The sequence below is a fragment of the Humulus lupulus genome, chromosome 2, assembly GCF_963169125.1.
Source record: "Humulus lupulus chromosome 2, drHumLupu1.1, whole genome shotgun sequence".
NCBI lineage: Eukaryota > Viridiplantae > Streptophyta > Magnoliopsida > Rosales > Cannabaceae > Humulus > Humulus lupulus.
This window is the reverse complement of record NC_084794.1, coordinates 137,659,394-137,670,002: the sequence shown is the minus strand read 5'-3', so window position 1 is coordinate 137,670,002 and position 10,609 is coordinate 137,659,394.

Genomic DNA, 10,609 nt, shown 5'->3' with positions numbered 1-10,609 from the left:
TATCATTATAATAATATATAAGACATGATATTAATTTTAATTCCGATGCTATCTTCATAACAATCATATCACCTCGGTGCATAATCTCTCTAACCAGATGGCATTTCCTTTCTATATGTTTTTCTCTCTTATGGCTTCTTAGTTCCTTGGAGTTAGCTACTGCTCCACTATTGTCACAGTATAGAATTAGTGGCTTATCCATATCTAGAACTACTTCCAGATCAGTGTAGAATTTTCTCAACCAAACCGCCTCCTTAGCTGCTTCACAAGCTGCTATGTATTCGACTTCCATGGTTGAATCTGCTATGCTGAATAGTTTAATACTCCTCAAGACCACATCTCCTCCACCAAGATTAAACACTGACCCATACATCGACTTACATCTATCTTTGTTTGATTGGAAATCAGAATCAGTGTATCAAGTAGGGTTCAACTCACCCCCTGAATATACAAGCATATAATAGTTGGGAATAGTGCCATTAAAGCAATTGTAGTTAAAAAATATTTTAAATGAAATAAATAATTGAATTGAATTATTATATATATATAGACAATGTCTGATATTATATTGATAATATTAAGTAAATATCAGAAATTTCCAAAGTTTTTCTATGTGGTCTTAATCTCATATTGATATGAGAGGATCGAGATTAAGATAATAAACTTAAAACAGTTCACAGTAAAATAAAGTTATGGAATCTTTAGATTAATTACTGCTAGTAAGGCTCGCTTGTATTATGAATACAAGTGACCTAGATCCGGGTCACTAGTGTAGTAGGACACTTTAGTGAATGTACTTTATATATAGTGATATATAGAACTAGACCAGATGTGATTTGTTAATACTTGTTTAAACACCATTTCATAGTATTAATCAAACACATCAAATGATGATCTTAATCCTGAGGTTGCCATGAACTCCTATATATGTCATTTGATCATTTGATTCATGCGTTAAGGTTTGTTAGAGTGATCAGGCTAAGAACAATTGCTTTGGAGACTCAATGATATATATGGTTAGCAATGTAGTTTAGCAGATATGGAATCTATACCTTCTTATAGATTGAATAATGGTTCCCCATTGGGTTGACTTTTGGAATTGAAAATGTTATGAGCGCTCACGTCGCAAACTTGTTGTGACACAACATTCACTAGTAAAGTCAATGGTACTCTAGGAACAAGATATAGCTAAAAGGGTAAAACAGTAATTTTATTCCCTTTAAATTATGAACCATTAATAGATGATTAACGTTGCATGTAATGATTATATCAATGGACATTTTATTCTTAAATACAGTACTCAGTAAATCTATGTCTATAGTTATCAAGAGTTCAATCTCATATTTATAGTGGAGTAGTCATGAGATTATTAAATATGATTATTTAATCAAAGAGCTTTGATTAATAATCTATTATTTATTGGATTAGAAATTTGAGAAGAATTTTATTCTTCGGGTCAAGTATGCAATTATATGATAATTGAGGTTGAATAATTAATTTGAAATCAATTATTAATTTTCAAAAATATATTTATTAATTTAAATATATACTTTTTGAATTCATATATGTGTAAATTTATAAATTAATTTTTGAAATTAATTATTTTATTTGAGTGGGAGAAAATAAAATTGGTAAGTCAAAAATAGTTTTTGATTTATTGAATTTTAAAAAATGATGATAATGATGATCATCAATTTGAATTTAAAATTTAAAATTTAAAATTTGAAATATGGTTGTCATCTTTTCCTTAAAAAGATTAATACCTTTTTTTTTTTTTATGGAAGATTGATTTTAATTAAATAAATAAACAAAAGAAAAATGCAATATCCCTGAAAAGGGAAATAGCAGTTCACGCATGACACAGTCCAAGGACTGTGCCATGTGTGTACTACTACACTGATATTGCATCAGTGCTGTTTTTATTTTATTGATTTAATTAATTAATAATTTCAAAATAATTTTTTTTTCAAATTTGCTAAGTTAGATATTTACCTAAATCAATTCCTATCATCATTATTATTATATTAGTATTATATTACTATTATTATTATGAATAATAAGGTAATAGAATAATCTCTATATATATGATATAGAATAATAAGAAGAAAGAGAACAGAGAAAAAGAGAATAACAACACAATACAATTTAGAACAGTTCTCATAATTTTTTGTCAGACAAAAAGTTTATCATCTTCTTCTTTATTCTAACCATTCTCAGACCATAATTCAAGTTCTCATGTGTTGAGAAATACTTGTGATTCCTAAATTGCAAACTCATGTTCTCTATGTGCCCACACACATCTTGAGGTGAAGAGATCACTCTGGAAGATTTTGGTTTGAGTGCTCAAAGCATTGGATAGGAAGATCGATAAAGATACGAAAAGACTCAAGGACACTTGATAGGGTTCAAGAGGTAAATGCTTATGTTCTTGAATATTCATATGTTTATGTGTTTATATGTTATATATAAATATATAGTATATTTATATATATGTTGCATGATTAATAATATTGTATGTTAATATTTCTGTCTGGATGTTTTCTTATTCATATAAACTGTTTATATGAATGATGATTTTTTTGTTCTACATAATGGGCCCGCCACGCCTATTCCCATGCGTACTTTGTATGTGTTTTTTCCAACTATAATCTCTCGTTCTCCTAAGATACTTGAGAATGTGATTTACTGCAATCCAGTATTCCAAACCAGGATTTGATTGATAACGACTCACAATCCCTAATGCACAGTAGATGTTGGGTCTTGTACATGACACGGCGTACATTAGACTCCCAACTGTTGAAGCATAGGGATACTTTCTCATATCCTCGTTCTCATGAGGTGTGTTAGGACACTGTTCCTTTGAGAGAGTAATTCCATGTCTAGTCGGTAACTGACCTTTCTTAGAATTCTCCATAGAGAATCTTTCAAGCACCTTATTGGTATAATTAGCCTAAGAAAGTGCCAAGAGATTGTTCTTCCCATCCCTTAGGATTTGGATTCCCAGAACATAGTTGGCCTTGCCCAAATCTTTCATTTGGAACTTTCGACTAACCACTTCTTCACGTTTGCCAATGTCTCTACATTGTTGACAATGAGGAGAATGTCATCCATGTAAAGAACTAGGAAAACCACTACTTTTCCTTTGATGTATTTGTACACACATGCTTCATCAACATTATGTTCGAAGCCATATGTTTTTATTGTTTCATCAAAGGTGATATTCCAAGATCTAGATGCTTGCTTTAATCCATAAATATATTTTAGCAACTTACACACCTTTTGATCTTCCCCATTCTCGATGAACCCTTATGGTTGTACCATATCGACACTTTCATCAAGATAGCCATTTACAAAGGTTTTCTTGACATCCATTTGCCATATCTCATAGTCATAGGTGGCAGCTATGGATGAGAGGATGCGAATGGATTTCAGCATGACCACAGGAGAAAATGTTTTTTCATAATCAACACCTTCGTTCTGAGTGTAGCCTTTGGCTACTAGCCTTGCTTTGAAAGTCTCCACTTTCCCATCTACACCTCTTTTCTTCTTGTATATCCATTTGCACCCAATGGGCCTGACATCTTCAGGTGGATCCACAAGTTCCCAGACAGAATTGAAATACCTAGATTCCATTTCTTGGTTCTTGGCTTCTTGCCATTTCTCATTTTCAAGATCATCCATTGCCTCTTTGAAGGTTAATGGATCATCCTTGTCTGTATAAAAAACAAGGACATGTGCCTCATGTTTGTAGCGAACAAGTTGTCTCACAATCCTCTCACTACGACGTTGCACCGGGGTTTCCTTTTTAGGAATAGTGGTTTCCTCAGTTTTTCGTTTATCATTTAAGGATGAAGATGATGGTGATGGAATCTTATCAGCTTCGAGTTTTATAGTTATTCACATAGTCGTGTTCGAGGAAGGTTGCATTCGTGGAAACAATACCTTTTGATCATTGAGACTATAGAAGTAACTGCCTCTTGTCTTTGGAGCGTAGCCCACAAAAAGGCACACTTTAGACCTTGAATTAAGTTTCCCTGATTTAGGTCTGTTGACCCTCGATTTGGCCAATGACACGGAGTCAAAATAATGACAAAGAAACAAAAAGGAAATTAAGAATGAAATCAAATGGGAAGAAGGTGACACAAATGATTTATAGTGGTTAGGCCCCAACTATGTGGTAATAACCTACGTCCACTTAGTGTTCTTATTGATGTTGGATCCTAATGCCGTGATCAAAGAACTAGGGTTCTTGAGTTTCACCAGCCTTAGGAGAATTACAACTTTTCGGTGGATAATCACACTATGCTCTCTCTATCAATATTCAAATTCAAGGTCCAAAAGTTCCTTCCTTGAGCCTTCTCAATCATATTTATAGGCTCAAGGGGATTACATGGGCCAATGGGCCTTAAATATCCTTAAAATCAGCGTATCAAGGAAAGAAAGAGAAAATATAATAAATGTAGTTATTACAAGATTACATATCTTTAAAGGAAATAAACCGAAGCATGTGACCAGACTGGTCACATCTAATCACGAGATTTGATGAGGCAAGAAACACCTGGTCGATAAGCGAACAACACTCCTTCATTTTGACGCTGGCACGTGCCAACCACGTGTAATAAATTCTTGCCACATTATCAGGAGTCATTTCGGGTAAACATTTGCCACCCAAATTTATTTTACTGCGACTAGCATAAGGTAAACTTAGGAGACTGACCCTTCACATACCCCAACAAATCTGTCAGGGCCGCCCATGCCTTCTCGAAAAAGGCAACCAATCATGTCTTTTCAGTTTCCAAAAAGTTGTTTGACGGCTATTGTGTTTCCCCATGCCTTGAAAAGTAAATCTCATTATTACCTCTTTTACAGTGCCACGATCAATATAAATAACCTATTTTCTTCACTTTTGACTTTTTACCAATCTTCTTGTCTTCAAGAACTCTGAAGAACAAAGCAAAACAAACCCAGAAAACTTTGCTGATTCAAGGTGCGCCTGTCCATTCTTCTGAAATCTTCACTCCAATCCTTCATCCAAGTAAGCTTTCCGGTCGAGTTTTTTTTTGTTATGCTGTGCTGTGCCTATTTTCCCCTTTATTTTTTATTTTTGAGTTCTTGAATATACAGGTAAGTTCTTGCAAAATGGTTTCGGGGTAAATGGGTATATTGATTTGTGCTAAGTTTGGTAGGAAAATAACACTTTGCTGGGATGATGAATTAGTTGGGTAGTTAGGATTATAACTTTAGGGCATGAAATCGAAGTAAAAATTCGATTTCTAAGCTTGTAGAAAAAATTGGGTTTTTCCCTCCCTTTCAGAGTCGAAAAGTTTTTCCTACAAAACTTTTCACTTTTGCTTTTTAATCCATTTTCCAAACTGTTCGCTTGAAATATAGTGTTTTTTGTCAGCGCTGGTCGTATAAAAGCTTAACTTTTATACACGAGAAACGTTATTCCAACTCTTAAACATCTTGACCCTTTTGGCCATTAGATTCTCATCTCCCCTTTTCTGTTCGTAGATTTTCATGCAAGATTCGTGGGGAGGTGAGAGGCCAATTGACAACGATCTGCTAGCCCAACTGCTCGAGGATGAAGAACAATCGTCGTTGCTAATTCTAGAAATCCCTTTTTCTCGAATTCCCCCAAATAGACCTCTTTCCAATTCATCCAAAATGGGTAGAGTAAAATCCACTACCTAGAAAAAGAAAACATCAAAACCTTATGAAAATCAGCCTGCTTCTCAGGCTGAGATTCCTTCGACCAATGGTAGAGCCAAAACCATTGATCCCGAAATCCAAACACAGGCCCTTCTTCGCAATGCCATTCGACTAGACAGCGAATGGTACCTTTCTCCCCCTAGCACGATCACTGCTAGGATGATAAGTAATTTCCTCAGAAAGTATGGACTTTCTGGGGTAACTTTATTTCTTCCTACCACCGACCAATGGGCAAACCTGCCTGGCGGCGCCTTCAGCGCCTGGTCAAGGTACCACATTGAGGCGGGAGCAATCCTGCTTCTTCATCCTTATTTCCAGGGAGTGGCCAATTACTTCAGCGTCTCTCCCTTCCAAATAACTCCAAACAGGTATAGATTGCTTTCCGCACTCTATATCCTTTACAGCCATAAAAAATGGCTTGTCCCTTCGCCTCACGAGATCAACTACCTATTCGATCTCAAATCTAACCCCAACCAGGACAGTAGAGGGTTCTTTCATCTCTGCCACCAGGACACTACCTACAAGTTTAATGTAGGAAAGTACCACCAGGTGTACTTTTTAACCACCGACTTAGTTGCCAACAACCTAGCCTTCACCCAAGGAGGTAACCTCTTCGTTCTCATGGTCGTTTATTTTCTTTTATTTTATATGCATTTTCCTTAGAAAATTAGTTCTCTTCAGGTCCATGGTTGCGACCAGCTCCTACTCCAGAAATGGAGCTTTGAATAGCGCTATTGGCCAGCATGACTGACGTATAAAAAAGCATCAAACAATTGGTCACTGAAGCCAATCTAAGGCTGGTCGGCCTTCTGGCACCTCACCAGGATGTGAGGGAAACCACTGCGGGGAGTGCCACTAATAGAGGAGTTCCCGAGCAGCACCCAGATGTGTCATAACCCCCAAGGAGGAGGACAACTGAAGTGACAATTAGGGAACCCTCCAGCACCCTGCGAGTAGATGCTCCTCGAGCCCCTTTAGGGAAGGGCAAGAAGAAGGTCTCCGAGCCTGTCCTTGAATCCTCGAACAAGAACGGTACTGATCTCTTGCTTTTAGAGAGTTTGCCTATTCCCTATCACTTATATGACGGGGACGACAACTTTAAGTACACTCCCACTTTAGATTCAGACTTCTTCATGCCAGAGAGTGAGTGTAACACTAGTAAAGTATATAATGTAGCGACAAGTAATTATAGCTCGGGTATTTTACTTACAATTGCCTTTGTTTCCTTTTTTGACATAGCACACTCATTTATTTATACTGTCTAACTGTTTGTGTACTTGCCTTCTTGCAGATATGCCATCCAAAGACATGTTCAACCTCTACAGTGTGCCTGATGCTCCTGCGAACAAGAAGAAGGTGAGCAAGCGGCATCGCGGGGAGTGCAGCAAAGAGCCTCCAGCCAAGAAACCCGCATTGAGGACCCTCCAACAGTTGGTCATTCAAAAAATACAACACCACCTCCATCTCCCCTCGAGCAGCAATCTCCATCTACACTAGTCGGGTCGACCCCTCCTCCACTGGCTCTTGTCGATCAGGCACAGCCAGCTGCCCCTGTTCAAACAAGGGATGACTTATCGAGCCACGCTCTAAGATCGGCCAAGGATAGGATGACAAGGATCTTGAGGCACGAACGCAGCCAAGAAGCCATGGCTGGGACAGAGTCGATGGATGTTGACCAGATCTTGAACTGTGCACTAAATGAGCTTGCCAATGTAAGTTGTCTCTTCATGCTAAGACTCAATCTTTTTATCTATTAGAGTCATTTTAACTTTTGTTTTGATTGTAGGCAATGCTGACCATGACTTCCGGCCGGCTCCGCTCGTGGGTCATTGCTAAGCAATCCAAGGCGTCCAAGCAATGGCATGTTGAGGAGCTTAAGGCCGTTGAAGGGAAATATATAGAGCAGCTTGAGGTGGCTCAGAAGGAAAATGCGGCATTGCTCGAGGAGGAAAATAAACTGGCCGAGGAGATGAAGCAACAACAGGCTGCTTTGAACAAAGCCCTTGAAGCAAAGGAGAATTACAAAGAGTCCCACCTCACCAATTTTTGCAAAGCCAAAAGACTCAAGGCGGACCTGATCGAGAGCAGGCAAGAGGCTGATAAGTTGGAGGCTTGCATCAACGATCTCGAAAAAACCAACGCCAGCAATCTGGAAAGGTACAAGGGCGCCACGTCCAAGTGCTTCTATGATTTTTGGAAACATAACCAAGTGGCCGATTTCAACTATCTCTCTGAGCGCATGAGGCAAACAAAAATATCCCAGTGTGTTGCTCGATTAGAGGAAGATGAGAGAGCGAAAACCCCAGCCTCGCCCGAGATCTCTTTGGCCACTGGAGTTGAAGGCGTAGAGAATGAAGTTGAAGCTGCAGTCGACCAGGAAAATCCACAAGATCCTCTCCCTCATAATTATTTTTTCTTTTATCTGTACTTCAAGATAATTATATTTATTGTTGCATGGGCAGCTTCAACTTTTAACAGACAATTACATCCGAGCATTAGTTGCTTGCGTTGTAAAAGGTTTCCTTTTTGATATTATAATACTTGCATTTTATTATAACATCTGTTCGCATGACCGAACTTAGCATAGTACTTTGGTTTGATTTAACAAAATTTTGAAAAATACTCTAAGTACCATAGCATGCTTTCACTTATTTTGCTCGTGTGTTTTCATACTTGTTGATATGTTTTGCTTACTAGGTACCTTATATGCCCCCAAGTGATGGAGGAGCTTTAGGTCCTCGGTCACTTGTCTTGACCGAAACCTATTCAAACATTTATGCTCGTAATAAAGACTTGTAAAAATGATAATACAACAAAATAACACACGTAATGAGCAAATACTTGTAATAAATACAATAGTTGGAAAGAATGACTTGCTGCGTACAGTCCCTTTTATTTCTCGTAATAAATGGACAAAACATGTCTGTACGAGTGATCAACAAAATGATCTTACACTTATAAGCGATCAGCCACATAAAATGACCAACCCTTTTTCATAACTTGTAAAAAGTAAAATTAATACAAGCCAATTCTTTAAGAAGAATTTTTTATTGATAGTACTTGTGCAGGTGTTCTCCATTCCAATAGCAAGGAATGAGATATCCATTTAAGTGAGAAAATTTGTAAGTGCTTGGATGGAGGAATTCTTCAATTTGGTACGGTCCTTCCCAATTAGGTCCGAGTACTCTAGCAGCCTGGTCGCGGGTGTTGAGGAAAACCCTTCGAAGTACTAGATCTCTAACATTGAATTTCCTTTCGCGTACTTTAGAACTGAAATACTGGGCGACCTTTTGCTGGTAAGCTGCTACTCGGAGTTGGGCTTGCTCTCATTTTTCATCGAACAAATCTAGAGATTCTATCAATAACTGGATATTAGAGTCTTGATCGTATGTCATTCTCCGGTGTGATGGCAGATCTAACTCGACAGGAAACATAGCCTCATATCCATAGGCTAGGGAGAATGGAGTATGGCCTGTTGCTGTGCGATAGGACGTCCTGTACGACCAAAGGACTTCAGGCAACTGCTCTGGCCATGCCCTTTTGCTTCTTCAAGTGTTTTCTTCAGAGTATCTTTTAGCATTTTATTGACTGCCTCGACTTGTCCGTTTGCTTGAGGGTGAGAAACTGAAGAAAAGCTCTTGATAATTCCATGCCGCTTGCAAAAATCTGTGAACAGATCACTATCAAACTAGGTGCCATTGTCTGAGACAATTTTTCTTGGCAATCCATAGAGACACACGATGTTTTTTACTACGAAATCCAGCACTTTCTTGGTCATTATGGTTGCAAGTGGTTCAGCTTTGGCCCATTTAGTGAAGTAATCGATGGCCACTACGACGTACTTGACGCTGCCCTTTCCTGTGGGCAGAGATCCGATTAGATCTGTACCCCAGACTGCGAACGACCATAGACTTTGCATCTGTTTTAGCTCATTAGGGGCTGCTCGTGGAATTTTAGAGAACCTCTGGCATTTGTCACACCTCTGCACACATTCCATCGAGTCTTCATTCATTGTTGGCCAGAAGTATCCTTGCCTTATGATCTTTTTTGATAAACTCTGCCCCTAGCATGGTCCCCACAAAAGCCTTCGTGGACCTCTCTCATTAATTCTTTGGCCTTCTCTTTCGAAATACACCTAAGGAGTGTTATTGAGTATCCCCTTCGATACAAGATTCCATCGACCAGGATATACCTAGCAGCCTGCCGCTGAAGGGTCCTGGCTTTGTTTGTCCGTTGACAACACACCCTTCGTCAGGTACTCTATGTAAGGTGCCATCCATGTATTCGCCGCTTGAATTACCAAAGAGGCCCCTTCTGCTTGGATGCTTGGTGTAGATAGTTATTCAACTTGCACTATAAATAGGGTGTCAGCATCCTTGGCACTCGCCAACTTGGCCAAAGCATCAGCATTTGAATTTTGGTTGCGAGGTACTTGCTGGAGAGTGTACTTATCAAACTGTGCCAATATATCCTTTGCTTTATTCAAGTAAGCGACCATATTTAAACCTCGGGCCTGGTATTCTCCAATGATTTGATTGACCACTAACTGAGAGTCACTGTAGATATCAAGTGACTTTATGTGCATGCTTCTGGCTAACCGTAATCCTGTGAGCAGTGATTCATACTTGGCTTCGTTGTTAGAAGTAGTGAAGTCAAATCTGATTGCGCAGTGAAATTGATGCCCCTCAGGTGTTATCAAAATCACTCCTGCTCCTGCGTGGTTCTCATTAGAAGAACCATCTGTAAACAACTTCCAAGAAGGAGTTTGGCTTTGAGACTCAGGCTCTTCAGGCCCTTCTAGTTGCTCGCTGTCTAGAAGCCCAGTGAGTTCTGCGACGAAATTGGCCAGAGCCTGTCCTTTTATTGCTGCTCGTGGCTAGTAAGAGATATCAAACTG